Genomic DNA, 17558 nt, shown 5'->3' with positions numbered 1-17558 from the left:
AGGTGAGAATGATGATGAGTGTCACGGATCATCACATTCATCATGTTGGAGTGTAACGAATATCTTAGAATTAGAACAAGTGCAATTGGATAGAAAATAGTAGTAATTGCATTGAAACTTGAGATACAGCAGAGCTCCACACCCTTAATCTATGGTGTGTAGAAACTCCACCGTTGAAAATACATAAGTGATGAAGGCTCAGGCATGGCCGAAAGGCCAGCCCCCAAACGTGATCACCGGATCAAAAATACAATTCAGGATCCAAGATGATTAATATGATAGTAAAAAGTCCTATTTATACTAGACTAGCTACTAGGGTTTACAGAAGTAAGTAATTGATGCATAAATCCACTTCCGGGGCCCACTTGGTGTATGTTTGGGCTGAGCTTGATCTATCCACGAGCTGAGGCTTCTCTTGGAGTTGAATGCCATGTTGTAACATGTTTTGGGCGTTCAACTCTGGTTCGTGACGTGTTTCAGGCGTTTGACTCCAGAATGCAGCATGGAACTGGCGTTGAGCGCCGGTTTACATCGTCATATCCCGAATAAAGTATAAACTATTATATATTGATGGAAAGCTCTGGATGTCTAATTTCCAACGCCGTTGAGAGCGCGCCATTTGGAGTTTTGTAGCTCCAGAAAATCCATTTTGAGTGCAGAGAGGTCAGATTCCAACAGCATCAACAGTCCTTTGTCAGCCTCCTATCAAAGTTTTGCTCAGGTCCCTCAATTTCAGCCAGAAATACCTAAAATCACAGAAAAACACACAAACTCGTAGTAAAGTTCAGAAATGTGAATTTAGCATAGAAACTAATAAAAACATCCCTAAAAGTAGCTAGATCTTACTAAAAACTACCTAAAAACAATGCCAAAAAGTGTATAAATTATCCGCTCATCACAACACCAAACTTAAATTGTTGCTTGTCCCCAAGCAACTGAAAATAAAATAGGATAAAAAGAAGAGAATATACTATAAATCCCAAAATATCAATGAATATTAATTCTAATTAGATGAGCGGGACTTGTAGCTTTTTGCTTCTGAACAATTTTGGCATTTCACTTTTTCCTTTGAAGTTTAGAATGATTGGCTTCTATAGAAACTCAGAGTTTCAGATAGTGTTATTGATTCTCCTAGTTAAGTATGTTGATTCTTGAACACAGCTACTTTTATGAGTCTTGGCCGTGGCCCTAAGCACTTTGTTTTCCAGTATTACCACCGGATACATAAATGCCACAGACACATGACTGGGTGAACCTTTTCAGATTGTGACTTAGCTTTGCTAAAGTCCCTAGTTAGAGGTGTCCAGAGCTCTTAAGCACACTCTTTTTTTTGCTTTGGATCACGACTTTAACCACTTAGTCTCAAGCTTTTCACTTGGACCTTCATGCCACAAGCACATGGTTAGGGACAGCTTAATTTAGCCGCTTAGGCCTGGATTTTATTTCCTTGGGCCCTCCTATCGATTGATGCTCAAAGCCTTGGATCCTTTTTACCCTTGCCTTTTGGTTTTAAGGGCTATTGGCTTTTTCTGCTTTCTTTTCTTTTCCTTTCTATTTTTTTCGCCACTCTTCTTTTTTTTTCAAGCTTTTTCTTTTTCACTGCTTTTTCTTGCTTCAAGAATCAATCTCATGATTTTTCAGGTTGTCAATAACATTTCTCTTTGTTCATCATTCTTTCAAGAGCCAACACTTTTAACATTCATACACAACAAGATAAAAAATATGCACTGTTCATGCATTCATTCAGAAAACAAAAAGTATTGTCACCACATCAATATAATTAAACTAAATTCAAGGATAATTTCAAAACTCATGTACTTCTTGTTTTTTTGAATTAGAAACATTTTTCATTTAAGAGAGGTGAAGGATTCATGGAATTATTCATAGACTTAAGACATAGTTACTAAATACTAATGATCATGTAATAAAGACACAAATATAGATAAATATATAACATAAAAAAAACGAAAAGCAGAAAAAAAATTTAAAAACAAGGAATGAGTCCACCTTAGTGAAGGTGGCGCCTTCTTGAAGGACCATTGATGTCATTGAGCTCTTCTATGTCTCTTCCTTGTCTTTGTTGCTCCTCCCTAGTGATTTTGGTGCTCCTAATAATTATGTGGAGGAAAATGTATCCCCTGAGGTATCTCAGGGATTTCTTGATGAGGGAATTCCTCATGTTTTCTTGATGTGCAGTCAAATGCTCTTCTACTGAGCTATGGACCCTTGAGATGAATCTCTCCATCTCCCATGACTTGGAGGTGGAAGCTTTTTGTCTTCCCTTTTCTCTTTTTTTTAAGGTTTCTCTGGCCTTAGGTGTAGTATAATCACCAAGCATCCTCCTCGCATTGTTATTATTTTCGGCTGCCATCTCCTCTTTTTTATCGAAAATTTCTATCAAGTTTTCTCTGAATTGTTGAATTTTAGTTTCTCTTGACTTCCTCTTCAGAGTCCTTTTAGGTTCAGGATCTGCTTCAATAAGAATATTCTTGTCCTTGCTCCTGCTCATATGAAAAAGAAGGGAACAAAAAATAATAATAGGGATCCTCTTTGTCCAGATATAGAGGTTCCTTTATGTGAGTAGAAAAGAAGAAGAATAGGAAGGAGAAGATGAAAATTCGAACTCAGAGAGGGGGGGTTCGAATTTTAGGATGAAGAAAAGTGTTAGTAAATAAATAAAATAAATAGAAAGAGGTGAGAGGGATAGAAATTTGAAAAATAAATTTTGAAAAAGGGATAGTAATTTTCGAAAATTAAAATGAAATAAAATTAAAATTAAAATTTGAAATAATTAGTTAATTAGAAGAATTTTGAAAAAGAGGAAGGTAATCTTCAAAAATTAGAGAGAGAAAATTAGTTAGGTGGTTTTGAAAAAGATAAAAGATAAAACAAACAAATAAATCAATTAGTTAGTTGAAAAAGATTTGAAAATTAATTTTGAAAAGATAAGAAGTTAGAAAAGATTTTTGAAATTAAAGTTTGAAAAAGATATGATATGAAAAGATATGATTAAAAAGATATGATTTTAAAAAGATATGATTTTGAAAAGATAAGATTGAAAAGATATTTTTGAAAACATATGATTTTAAAAGATATGGTTTTAAAAAGATATGATTGAAATTAGTTTTGAAAAAGATTTGAATTTTAAAATCACAATTAATGACTTGACTCACAAGAAATCACAAGATATGATTCTAGAACTTAAAGTTTGAATCTTTCTTAACAAGAAAGTAACAAACTTGAAATTTTTGAATCAAAACATTAATTGTTGATGATATTTTCGAAAATATGATGTAAAGATAAGAAAAAGATTTTGAAAATATTTTGAAAAAGATTTTTGAAATTTTCGAATATGATAAAAAAATAGAAAAGATATGATTTTTGAAAAATATTTTAAAAAGATAAGATTCAAAAAGATAAGATATTTTTTATTTTTGAATTTTTTATGATGAGAGAGAAAAACACTAAAAATACTCAATGCATGAAAATTTTAGATCAAAACACATGATGCCTGCAAAAACACTATGAATGTCAAGATGAACACCAAGAACACTTTAAAGATCATGATAAACATCAAGAACATATTTTTGAAAAATTTTCAATGTAAAGAAAACATGCAATGGCGCCAAAAACTTGGTGCACGAAATTGTGATCATCAACAATAGCGCCAAAAACTAGGTAGCGCTCTCAACGTGAATCACACTTGGTCACAACTCCGCACAACTAACCAGCAAGTGCACTGGGTCGTCCAAGTAATACCTTACGTGAGTAAGGGTCGATCCCACGGAGATTGTTGGTATGAAGCAAGCTATGGTCATCTTGTAAATCTCAGTTAGGCGGATAATAAATGTGATGGAGTTTTCGAATAGTAAATAAAGCAGAAAATAAAGATAGAGTTACTCATGTAATTCAATGGTGGAAATTTCAGATAAGTGTGTGGAGATGCTTATCCCTATTGGATCTCTGCTTTCCTACTGTCTTCCTTCAATCCTTCTTATTCCTTTCCATGGCCAGCTGTATGTAGGGCATCACCGTTGTTAATGGCTACATCCCATCCTCTCAGTGAAAAAAGTCCAAATGTTCTGTCACGGCACGGTTAATCATCTGTCAGTTCTCGATCTTGTTGGAATAGAATCCCTTGATTCTTTTGCGTTTGTCATCACGCCCAACAATTGCGAGTTTGAAGCTCGTCACAGTCATTCAATCCCTGAATCCTACTCGGAATACCACAGACAAGGTTTAGACTTTCCGGATTCTCATGAATGCAGCCATCAATCTAGCTTATACCACGAAGATTCTGATTGAGGAATCCAAGAGATATGCGCCCGGTCTAAGGTAGAACGGAAGTGGTTGTCAGTCACGCGTTCATAGGTGAGAATGATGATGAGTGTCACGGATCATCACATTCATCATGTTGGAGTGCAACGAATATGTTAGAATTAGAACAAGCGGAATTGGATAGAAAATAGTAGTAATTGCATTGAAACTTGAGGTACAGCAGAGCTCCACACCCTTAATCTATGGTGTGTAGAAACTCCACCGTTGAAAATACATAAGTGATGAAGGTTCAGGCATGGCCGAATGGCCAACCCCCAAACGTGATCACCGGATCAAAAATACAATTCAGGATCCAGGATGATTAATATGATAGTAAAAAGTCCTATTTATACTAGACTAGCTACTAGGGTTTACAGAAGTAAGTAATTGATGCATAAATCCACTTCCGGGGCCCACTTGGTGTATGTTTGGGCTGAGCTTGATCTATCCACAAGCTGAGGCTTCTCTTGGAGTTGAACGCCAAGTTGTAACGTGTTTTGGGCGTTCAACTCTGGTTCGTGACGTGTTTCTAGCGTTTGACTCCAGAATGCAGCATAGAACTGGAGTTGAGCGCCAGTTTACGTCATGAAATCCCGAATAAAGTATGGACTATTATATATTGCTAGAAAGCTCTGGATGTCTACTTTCCAACGCTATTAAGAACGCGCCATTTGGAGTTCTGTAGCTCCAGAAAAACCATTTTGAGTGCAAGAAGGTCAGATTCCAAGAGCATCAGCAGTCCTTTGTCAACCTCCTATCAGAGTTTTGCTCAGGTCCCTCAATTTCAGCCAGAAAATATCTGAAATCACAGAAAAATACACAAACTCATAGTAAAATCCAAAAATGTGAATGTAGCATAAAAACCAATAAAAACATCCCTAAAAGTAGCTAGATCCTACTAAAAACTACCTAAAAACAATGCCAAAAAGTGTATAAATTATCCGCTCATCAGCGGCTGAATTTGGTCATGAAGGAGGTGGTGCAGAAGGAGGTCACTAAATTACTAGAGGCTGGGATTATTTATCCTATTTCTAATAGCCCCTAGGTAAGCCCTGTCCAAGTCGTCCCTAAGAATGGTGGCATGACAGTGGTTCATAATGAAAAAAATGAACTGGTTCCTTCAAGAACAGTTACAGGGTGGCGTATGTGTATTGATTACAGAAGGCTCAATACAGCTACCAGAAAGGATCATTTTTCTTTACCATTCATAGACCAGATACTAGAAAGACTAGCGGTCATGAATACTACTGCTTCCTGGATGGATATTCAGGTTATAATCAAATTGCAATAGATCCCCAGGATCAAGAGAAAACAGCATTCACATGTCCATTTGGAGTATTTTCATACAGAAGGATGCCATTTGGTCTGTGCAATGCACCTGCAACCATTCAAAGATGCATGCTCTCTATTTTCTCTGATATGGTGGAAAAATTTCTGGAAGTCTTCATGGATGACTTTTCAGTATTTGGAGACTCATTCAGCTCCTGTCTTGACCATCTAGCACTTGTTTTAAAGAGGTGGCAAGAGACTAACTTGGTTTAAAACTGGGAGAAATGTCACTTTATGGTGACTGAAGGAATTGTCCTTGGGCACAAAATTTCGAACAAGGGAACAGAGGTGGATCAAACTAAGGTAGAGATAATTGAAAAATTACCACCACCTACCAATGTTAAGGCAATCAGAAGCTTTCTGGGGCATGCAGGATTCTATAGGAGGTTTATAAAATATTTTTCAAAAATTGCCAAATCTTTGAGTAATCTGCTAGCTGCTGACTGATGAACAGATAATTTATACGCTTTTTGGCATTGTTTTTAGGTAGTTTTTAGTAAGTTCAAGCTACTTTTAGGGATGTTTTCATTAATTTTTATGTTAAATTCACATTTCTGGACTTTACTATGAGTTTGTGTATTTTTCTGTGATTTCAGGTAATTTCTGGCTGAAATTGAGGGACTTGAGCAAAACTCTGAAAAAGGCTGACAAAAGGACTGCTGATGTTGTTGGAATCTAACCTCCCTGCACTCAAAATGGATTTTCTGGAGCTACAGAACTCCAAATGGCGCACTCTCAACGGCGTTGGAAATTAGACATCCAGAGCTTTCCAGCAATATATAATAGTCCATACTTTATTCGGAAATTGACGACGTAAATTGGCGTTGAACGCCAAGTACATGCTGCTGTCTGGAGTTAAACGCCAGAAACACGTCATGATCCGGAGTTGAACGCCCAAAACACGTTATAACTTGGAGTTCAACTCCAAGAAAAGCCTCAGCTCGTGGATAGATCAAGCTCAGCCCAAGCATACACCAAGTGGGCCCCGGAAGTGGATTTATGCATCAATTACTTACTCATGTAAACCCTAGTAGCTAGTTTAGTATAATTAAGTCTTTCTACTATTGTATTAGTCGTCTTTTGACCACGTTTTATCTTTGGTCTCAGCTTTGTTTTATTCTTCATCTTAGGAGGCCATTGAGCACGTTTTAGGGGGCTGGCCATTCGGCCATGCCTGAACCTTTCACTTATGTATTTTCAACGGTGGAGTTTCTGCACGCCATAGATTAAGGGTGTGGAGCTCTGCTGTACCTCAAAGTTTCAATACAATTATTATTACTTTCTATTCAATTCTCTTTTATTCTTATTCCAAGATATACGTTGCACAAAACTTTGATGAATGTGATGATCCGTGACACTCATCATCATTCTCACTTATGAACGCGCCTGACTGACAACCACTTCCGTTCTACTTTAGGCCGGGCGCATATCTCTTAGATTCCCCAACAGAATCTTCGTGGTATAAGTTAGATAGATGGCGGCATTCATGAGGATCCAGAAATTCTAAACCTTGTCTTTGGTATTCCGAGTAGGATTCTGGGACTGTGACGAGCTTCAAACTCCTAAAGGCTGGGCGTGATGACAAACGCAAAAGAATCAAGGGATTCTATTCCAACCTGATTGAGAACCAACAGATGATTAGCCGTGCTATGACAGAGCATAGGAACGTTTTCACTGAGAGGATGGGATGTAGCCATTGACAACGGTGATGCCCTACATAAAGCTTGCCATGGAAAGGAGTAAGAAGGATTGGATGAATGTAATAAGAAAGTAGAGATTCAAGAGGAGCACAGCATCTCCATACGCCTATCTGAAATTTCCACTATTGACTTACATAAGTATTTCTATCCCTTTTATTTTCTTTTTATTATTAGTTTTCGAACTCATCATAAACCAATTTAATCTGCCTAACTGAGATTTACAAGGTGACCATAGCTTGCTTCATACCAACAATCTCTGTGGGATCGACCCTTACTCACGTAAGGTATTACTTGGATGACCCAGTACACTTGCTGGTTAAGTTGAACGGAGTTGTGTCCACACATAGTTGAAAAAGCAATGAATTTTACAAAATACAATAACAAAGGAATCACAATTTTGTCCAGCACTGACACGCCAATTATCTTTGATAAGGAGTGTCTGCAAGCGTTTGAGACTCTGAAAGCTAAGCTGGTCACAGCACCAGTCATCTCTGCACCAGACTGGACATTACCATTTGAATTAATGTGTGATGCCAGTGACCATGCCATTGGTGCAGTGTTGGGACAAAGGCATGACAAGCTTCTGCACGTCATTTATTATGCCAGTCGTGTTCTAAATGACGCACAGAAGAATTACACAACTACAGAAAAAGAGTTACTTGCAGTGGTTTACGCCATTGACAAGTTCAGATCTTATTTAGTAGGATCAAAAGTGATTGTGTACACTGACCATGCTGCTCTTAAATATCTAATCACAAAGCAGGATTCAAAACCCAGACTCATAAGATGGGTGTTGCTTCTGCAAGAGTTTGATATAGAAATAAGAGACAGAAAAGGGACAGAGAATCAAGTAGCAGATCACCTGTCCCGAATAGAACCAGTAGAAGTGGCGTCCCTCCCTCTTTCTGAGATCTCTGAAAACTTTTCGGATGAGCAACTCTTTGCCATCCAGGAAGTGCCATGGTTTGCAGACATTGCAAACTACAAGGCAGTGAGGTTCATACTCAAAGAATATAGTAGGCAGCAATCAAAGAAGTTAATCACGGATGCAAAATACTATCTTTGGGATGAACCATATCTCTTTAAGATATGTGCAGACGGAGTAATCCATAGATGTGTGCCTAAAGAAGAAGCACAGAAGATCTTCTGGCACTGCCATGGATCATAGTATGAGGACATTTTGGAAGTGAGCGAATAGTCACAAGAGTCCTCCAATGTGGCTTCTACTGGCCTACTCTCTATAAAGACTCCCGAGTGTTTGTACTTAATTGTGACAGTTGCCAAAGATCTGGCAATCTGCCTCACAGTTATGCCATGCCTCAACAAGGGATCTTGGAGATTGAGTTGTTTGATGTATGGGGTATTGACTTCATGGGGCCTTTCCCACCATCATACTCAAACACTTATATTCTGGTGGCAGTGGATTATGTATCTAAATGGGTGGAACCTACTGCAACACCCACTAATGATACTAAGACAGTGCTGAAATTCCTTCAGAAACACATTTTTAGCAGATTTGGTATCCCTATAGTACTAATCAGTGATGGAGGAACTCATTTCTGCAATAAGCAGCTTTACTCTACTTTGGTTCGATATGGAGTTAGCCACAGGGTGGCCACTCCTTATCATCCACAGACAAATGGGCAAGCTGAAGTCTCTAATAGAAAACTTAAAAGAATCCTGGAACGAACTGTGATTAACCGTAGAAGGGATTGGGCAAGAAGCTTGGATGATGCTCTATGGGCATACAGAACAGCATTCAAGACTCCTATAGGAACTTCTCCATACCAGCTCGTGTATGGAAAAACCTGTCACTTGCCAGTGGAACTGGAACATAAGGCCTATTGGGCAACCAGATTCCTAAACCTTGATGCAAAGTTAGCTGGAGAAAAACGATTGCTCCAGTTAGATGAGCTAGAGGAATTCAGACTCAATGCTTTTGAAAATGCAAAAATTTACAAAGAGAAAGCAAAAAGATGGCATGATAAGAAATTATCATCCAGAATCTTGGAGCCAGGGCAGAAAGTTCTGCTATTTAATTCTAGGCTCAGATTATTCTCCAGGAAATTGAAATCCCGGTGGAGAGGTCCATATGTGATTACAAGTGTGTCACCATATGGATACGTGGAGCTTCAGGATAATGATTCTAATAAAAAGTTCATTGTTAATGGACATAGAATCAAACATTATCTTGAAGGCAATTTTGAGCAAGAATGCTCAAAACTGAGACTTGATTAAAGCTCAGTAATAGTCCAGCTAAAGACAATAAAGAAGCGCTTGTTGGGAGGCAACCCAGCCATTTACAAAGTTTATTTGTTAATTAATTAAATTTTATAGGTATATGTCAATTATCTTCAAGGTAAAATAGCAATTGCTTGAGTTCACAGACTTACAGAAGGATTCAGAGGATAAAAACAACAAAAAGAAGCTCACTGGTGCGAAAAAGCCAGTAAGAGCTGTTTTAGGCGTTAAACGCCCAAAAGAAGCATGGTGCACGGAATTTGTGATCATCAACAATGGCTTCAATAATTTGGTAGCTCTCACACGTGAATTACACTTAGTCACAACTCCGCACAACTAACAAGCAAGTGCACTGGGTCGTCCAAGTAATACCTTACGTGAGTAAGGGTCGATCCCACGGAGATTGTTGGTATGAAGCAATCTATGGTCATCTTGTAGATCTCAGTCAGGCTGATTCAAATATGATTGGATTAGATATTCAAAAGATAAATAAAATAGACAGGAAATAAAGATAAAGTTACTCACGCAATCCAATGGTGGGAATTTCAGATAGGTGCATGGAGGTGCTGTGTTCCTTCCAAATCTCTACTTTCTTATTACATTCATCCAATCCTTCTTACTCCTTTTCCATGGCAAGCTGTATGTAGGGCATCACCGTTGTCAATGGCTACATCCTATCCTCTCAGTGAAAATGGTCCAAATGCTCTGTCACAGCACGGCTAATCATCTGTCGGTTCTCAATCAGGTTGGAATAGAATCCTGCGATTCTTTTGCGTCTGTCACTAACGCCCAGCCTACAGAAGTTTGAAGGTCGTCACAGTCATTCAATCCCGGAATCCTACTCAGAATACCACAGACAAGGTTAGACTTTCCGGATTCCCATGAATGCCGCCATCAATTCTAGCTTATACCACGAAGATTCTGATTAAAAAATCCAAGAGATATGCAGCCGGCCTAAGGTAGAACGGAAGTGGTTGTCAATCACGTGCGTTCATAGGTGAGAATGATGATGAGTGTCACGGATCATCACATTCATCAAGTTGAAGTACAACGAATATCTTAGAACAGAAATAAATCAAATTGGATAGAAAATAATAGTAATTGCATTAAAACTTGAGGTACAGCAGAGCTCCACACCCTTAATCTATAGTGTGTAGAAACTCCACCGTTGAAAATACATAAGTGAAAGAGGTTCAAGCATGGCCGAATGGTCAGCCCCTATGATCTGAGAACTAAACGTCCCAAGATGTCTAATACAATAGTAAATTATCCTATTTATAATAGACTAGCTACTAGGGTTTACAAGAGTAAGTAATTGATGCATAAATCCACTTCCAGGGCCCACTTGGTGTATGTTTGGGCTGAGCTTGATCTATCCACGAGCAGAGGCTTCTTTTGGAGTTGAACGCCAAGTTGTAACGTGTTTTGGGCGTTCAACTCCGGTTCGTGACGTGTTTCTGGCGTTTGACTCCACACAGCAACATGGAACTGGCGTTGAGCGCCAGTCTACGTCGTCAAATTCCAAATAAAGTATAAACTATTATATATTGCTGGAAAGCTCTGGATGTCTACTTTCCAACGCTATTGAGAGCGCGTCATTTGGAGTTTTTCAGCTCCAGAAAATCCATTTCGAGTGCAGGGAGGTCAGATTCCAACAACATCAGCAGTCCTTTATCAGCCTCCTATCAGAGTTTTGCTCAGGTCCCTCAATTTCAGCCAGAGAATACCTGAAATCACAAAAAACACATAAACTCATAGTAAAGTCCAGAAATGTGAATTTTGCATAAAAACTAATGAAAACATCCCTAAAAGTAACTAGATCATACTAAAAACTACCTAAAAATAATGCCAAAAAGCGTATAAATTATCCGCTCATCACAACACCAAGCTTAAATTGTTGCTTGTCCCCAAGCAACTGAAAATAGATTAGGATAATAAGAAGAGAATATACTATAAATTCCAAAATATCAATGAATATTAATTCTGATTAGATGAGCGGGACTTGTAGCTTTTTGCTTCAGAATAGTTTTGGCATCTCACTTTCTCCCTTGAAGTTTAGAATGATTGGCTTCTCTAGGAACTTAGAATTTCGGATAGTGTTATTGATTCTCCTAGTTAAGTATGTTGATTCTTGAACACAACTACTTTTATGAGTCTTGGCCGTGGCCCTAAGCACTTTGTTTTCCAGTATTACCACCGAATACATAAATGCCACAGACACATGACTGGGTGAACCTTTTCAGATTGTGACTCAGCTTTGCTAGAGTCCCCAGTTAGAGGTGTCCAGAGCTCTTAAGCACAGTCTTTTTGCTTTGGATCACGACTTTAACCACTCAGTCTCAAGCTTTTCACTTCGGCCTTCATGACACAAGCACATGGTTAGGGACAGCTTGATTTAGCCGCTTAGGCCTGGATTTTATTTCCTTGGGCCCTGCTATCCATTGATGCTCAAAGCCTTGGATCCTTTTTACCCTTGCCTTTTGGTTTTAAGGGCTATTGGCTTTTTCAGCTTGCTTTTTCTTTTTCTCTTTTTTTTTTCTTCGCAAAATTTTTTTTTCTGCAAGCTTTTGCTTTTTCACTGCTTTTTCTTGCTTCAAGAATCAATTTTATGATTTTTCAGATCATCAATAACATTTCTCTTTGTTCATCATTCTTTCAAGAGCCAACAATTTTAACATTCATAAACAACAAGATCAAAAATATGCACTGTTTAAGCATTCATTCAGAAAACAAAAAGTATTGTCACCACATCAATATAATTAAACTAATTTCAAGGACAATTTTCGAAATTTATGTACTTCTTGTTCTTTTGAATTAAAAACATTTTTTATTTAAGAGAGATGAAGGATTTATGGAATTTATTCATAGCTTTAAGACATAGTTACTACATACTAATGATCATGAAGTAGAGACATAAAACATAAATAGACATGAAGCATAAAAATCGAAAAACAGAGAAATAAGAACAAGGAATGAGTCCACCTTAGTGGCGTCTTCTTCTTGAAGGACCAATGATGTCCTTAAGCTCTTCTGTGTCCCTTCCTTGCCTTTGTTGCTCCTCCCTCATTGCTCTTTGATCTTCTCTTATTTCATGGAGAATGATGGAGTGCTCTTGATGTTCTACCCTTAATTGTTCCACATTGTAACTCAAATCTTCTAAGGAAGTGTTGAGTTGTTCCCAATAGTTGTTGGGAGGAAAGTGCATCCCTTGAGGCATCTCCGGGATTTCTTGGTGATGAGCTTCCTCATGCGTCCCTTGGGCTCCATGAGTGGGCTCTCTTGTTTGCTCCATCCTTTTCTTAGTGATGGGCTTGTCCTCCTCAATGAGGATGTCTCCTTCTATGATAACTCCAGCTGAGTAACATAGATGGCAAATAAGATGAGAAAAATCTAGCTTTGCCAAAGTAGAGGACTTATCGGCTATTTTGTAGAATTCATGGGAGATGACTTCATGAACTTCTACTTCCTCTCCAATCATGATGCTATGAATCATGATGGCCCGATCCACAGTAACTTCAGATCGGTTGCTAGTGGGGATGATGGAGCGTTGAATGAACTCCAACCATCTTCTAGCCACAGGCTTGAGGTCCAGTCTTCTTAGTTGAACCGGCTTGCCTTTGGAGTCTCTTTTCCATTGAGCTCCTTCCACACATATGTCCATAAGAACTTGGTCCAACCTTTGATTAAAGTTGACCCGTCTAGTGTAGGGGCGTGCATCTCCTTGCATCATGGGTAACTTGAACGCCAACCTCACATTTTCTGGACTAAAATCTAAGTATTTTTCCCGAACCATTGTAAGATAATTCTTTGGACTCGGGTTCACACTTTGATCATGGTTCCTAGTGATCCATGCATTGGCATAGAACTCTTGAACCATTAAGATTCCGACTTGTTGCATGGGATTGGTTAGAACTTCCCAATCTCTTCTTTGGATCTCATGTCGGATCTCCAGATACTCATTTTTCTTGAGCTTGAAAGGGACCTTAGGGATCACTTTCTTCTTGGCCACAACATCATAGAAGTGGTCTTGATGGGCTTTGGAGTTGAATCTTTCCATCTCCCATGACTCAGAGGTGGAAGCTTTTGTCTTCCCTTTCCCTTTTCTAGAGGATTCTCCGGCCTTGGGTGCCATCAATGGTTATGCAAAAACAAAAAGCTTATGCTTTTACCATACCAAACTTAAAGTATTGCTCGCCCTCGAGCAAGAGAAGAAAGAAGAGAAGAAGAAGAAGAAGAAAATATGGAGGAGAATGGGAGGTGTAGGTTTCGGCCAAGGTATAGAAGAGGGGGTTGTGTTGTGTGAAAATGAAGTAGAATGGAGGGGTATATATAGGGAAGGGGGAGAGGGTAGGTTTAGCCATTTAGGGTGGGTTTTGGTAGGAAAGATTTTTGAATTTTGAAGGTAGGTGGGGTTTGTGGGGAAGAGTGGATGGATGTGAGTGGTGAAGGGGGTAATTGGGAAGAGAGGTTGAGGTGATTGGTTAAGGGTTTTTGGGAAAGTGTGTTATAGGATTAATTAGGAGGTAAGGTGGGAATATGTTAAATGGGGATCCTATGGGGTCTACAGATCCTGAGATAATCCTATGGGGTCCACAGATCCTGAGGTGTCAAGAATTTACATCCCTGCACCAATTAGGCATGTAAAATGCCTTAGCATACCATTCTGGCATTTAAACGCTGAAGTGATGCACGTTCTGGGTGTTCAACGCCCATGTGCAGCATGTTTCTGGCGTTGAACGCCAGTTCCATGCTTGTTACTGGCGTTCAGCGCCAGCTTTCCTCAGGGCATATTCCTGGCGTTCAAACGCCAGGATGTTGCTTGTTTCTGGCATTCAGCGCCAGATCCATGCTCTGTTCTGGCGTTAAACGCCAGCCAGATGCACCTTACTGGCGTTTAAACGCCAGTAAGTCCTTCCTCTAGGGTGTGATTTTTCTTCTGCTGTTTTTGATTCTGTTTTTAATTTTAATAATTTTTTCATGACTCTACATGATCATGAACCTACTAAAACACAAAATAACAATTAAATAAAAATAAAATTAGATAAATAAAAATTGGGTTGCCTCCCAACAAGCGCTTATTTAATGTCAATAGCTTGACAGTGGGCTCTCATGGAGCCACAAAGGTGGTCAGGTCAATGTTGTGGACTCCCAACACCAAACATAGAGTTTAGATATGGGGGTTCAACACCAAACTTAGAGTTTGGTTGTGGCCTCCCAACACCAAACTTAGAGTTTGATTGTGGGGGCTCTGTTTGACTCTGTATTGAGAGAAGCTCTGCATGCTTACTCTCCCTTGCTACAGAAGGATAGCCGTGTGCCTTAAACACAAGGTAGTCCCCATTCAATTGAAGGACTAATTCTCCTCTGTTAACATCTATCACAGCTTCTGCTGTGGCTAGGAAAGGTCTTCCAAGGATGATGCATTCATCTTCTTCCTTCCTACTGTCTAAGATTATGAAATCAGCAGGAATGTAAAGGCCTTTAACCTTTACCAACACGTCCTCTACTGATCCATAAGCTTGTCTTACTGACTTGTCTGCCAATTGTAATGAGAATAAGGTAGGCTGCACCTCAATGATCCCCAGCTTCTCCATTACAGAGAGTGGCATAAGATTTATGCCTGACCCCAGGTCACACAGAGCCTTGTTAAAGGTCATGGTGCCTATGGTACAGGGTATTGAGAATTTGCCAAGATCTTGTCTCTTTTGAGGTAAAGTTTTATGAATCTATGTATCTAGTTCACTAATGAGCAAGGGAGGTTTACTTTCCCAAGTCTCATTACCAAACAACTTGGCATTCAGCTTCATGATGGCTCCTAGATATTGAGCAACTTGCTCTCCAGTTACATCTTCATCCTCTTCAGAGGAAGAATAGTCTTCAGAGCTCATGAATGGCAGAAGGAAATTTAATGGAATCTCTATGGTCTCTATATGAGCCTCAGATTCCTTTGGATCCTCAATAGGGAACTCCTTCCTGCTTGAGAGACGTCCCAGGAGGTCTTCCTCACTAGGATTTTCGTCCTTCTCCTCCCTTGTGCATTCGGCCATCTTGGTTACATCAATGACCTTGCACTCTCCTCTTGGATTCTCTTCTGTATTGCTTGGCAGAGTACTAGGAGGAGTTTCAGTGACTTTCTTACTCAGCTGGCCCACTTGTGCCTCCAAATTTCTGATGGAGGACCTTGTTTCACTCATGAAACTTAAAGTGGCCTTAGACAGATCAGAGACTAAATTTGCTAAATTAGAGGGGCTCTGCTCAGAATTCTCTGTCTGTTGCTGAGAAGATGATGGAAAAGGCTTGTTATTGCTTAGCCTGTTTCTTCCACCATTATTAAAGCCTTGTTGAGGCTTTTGTTGATCCTTCCATGAGAAATTTGGATGATTTCTCCATGATGAATTATAGGTGTTTCCATAAGGTTCACCCATGTAATTTACCTCTGCTATTGCAGGGTTCTCAGGATCATAAGCTTCTTCAGAAGCTGCCTCTTTAGTACTGTTGGATGCATTTTGCCATCCATTCAGACTTTGAGAAATCATGTTGACTTGCTGAGTCAACACTTTGTTCTGAGCCAATATGGCATTCAGAGCATCAATTTCAAGAACTCCCTTCCTCTGAGGCGTCCCATTATTCACGGAATTCCTCTTAGAAGTGTACATGAATTGGTTATTTGCAACCATGTCAACAAGTTCTTGAGCTTCTGCAGGCGTTTTCTTTAAGTGAATGGATCCACCTGCAGAATGGTCCAATGACATTTTGGAAAACTCAGATAGACCATAATAGAATATATCTAATATGGTCCATTCTAAAAACATGTCAGAAGGACACTTTTTGGTCATCTGCTTGTATCTTTCCCAAGCTTTATAGAGGGATTCACCATCTTTTTGTTTGAAGATCTGAACATCCACTCTAAGCTTGCTCAGCTTTTGAGGAGGAAAGAATTTATCCAAGAAGGCTGTGACCAGCTTATCCCAGGAGTTCAGGCTATCTTTAGGTTGTGAGTCCAACCATGTTCTGGCTCTGTCTCTTACAGCAAAAGGGAAAAGCATGAGCCTGTAGACTTCAGGATCTACTCCATTCGTCTTTACAGTCTCACAAATCTGCAAGAACTCAGTTAAAAACTGATAAGGATCTTCAGATGGAAGTCCATAAAACTTGCAGTTCTATTGCATTAGAGCAACTAATTAAGGTTTCAGCTCAAAATTGTTTGCTCCAATGGCCGGAATGGAGATGCTTCTTCCATCAAATTTGGACGTTGGTTTAGTGAAATCACCTAGCATTCTCCTTGCATTATTGTTGTTGGGTTCGGCTGCCATCTCCTTCTCTTGTTCGAAAATTTCAGAAAGGTTGTCTTTGGATTGTTGTAATTTAGCTTCTCTTAGTTTTCTCTTCAAAGTCCTTTCAGGTTCAGGATCAGCTTCAACAAGAATGCCTTTTCCTTGTTCCTACTCATATAGGGAAGAAGAGACCAAGAAAAGAAAGAGGAATCCTCTATAAGAGGTTCCTTATTGTTAGTAGAAGAAGAAAGGAATAAAAGTGGAGAATCCAATCACAAGGGTGAGGATAGAAGCAGTGATTGGAGATGAAGAGAGGTGAAGAGAAGTGTTAGTAAATAAATAAATAAATAGAAGAAGAGAAGAGAGGGAGAATTCGAAAATAATTTTGAAAAAGTAGTTAATGATTTTCGAAAATTAAAGATAAGATATAATTAAAATTAAAATTTAAAACAATTAAAAAGAAATTTTGAAAAAGAGATGAGATATTTTCGAAAATTAAAGAGGGAAAAGTAGTTAGGTGGTTTTGAAAAAGATAAGAAACAAACAAAAAATCAAATGGTTAGTTGAAAAAAATATTAAAGTCAAATTTGAAAAAATAAGAAGATAAGATGTTAGATAAGATATTTTGAAATCAAATTTTTGAAAAAGATAAAATTTTGAAAAAGATATGATAAAAAGATAAGATGAAAAAGATTTA

The 17558-nt window shown here is 38.7% G+C and overlaps 1 non-coding gene across 1 annotated transcript; it reads left to right on the top strand.

Annotated features, from left to right (window-relative positions):
- Positions 1-16397: 16397 nt before the first annotated feature.
- LOC130954227 (small nucleolar RNA R71) lies at positions 16398-16501 on the top strand. The gene has a single exon (XR_009076229.1). It is a non-coding gene; the product is annotated as a small nucleolar RNA R71 (small nucleolar RNA).
- The last annotated feature ends 1057 nt before the right edge of the window (positions 16502-17558 follow it).

The sequence above is a fragment of the Arachis stenosperma genome, chromosome 1 (assembly GCF_014773155.1).
Source record: "Arachis stenosperma cultivar V10309 chromosome 1, arast.V10309.gnm1.PFL2, whole genome shotgun sequence".
Taxonomy (NCBI): Eukaryota; Viridiplantae; Streptophyta; class Magnoliopsida; order Fabales; family Fabaceae; genus Arachis; species Arachis stenosperma.
The sequence above is the reverse complement of the archived record's forward strand: the minus strand, read 5'-3'. Positions and strand labels throughout refer to the sequence as shown.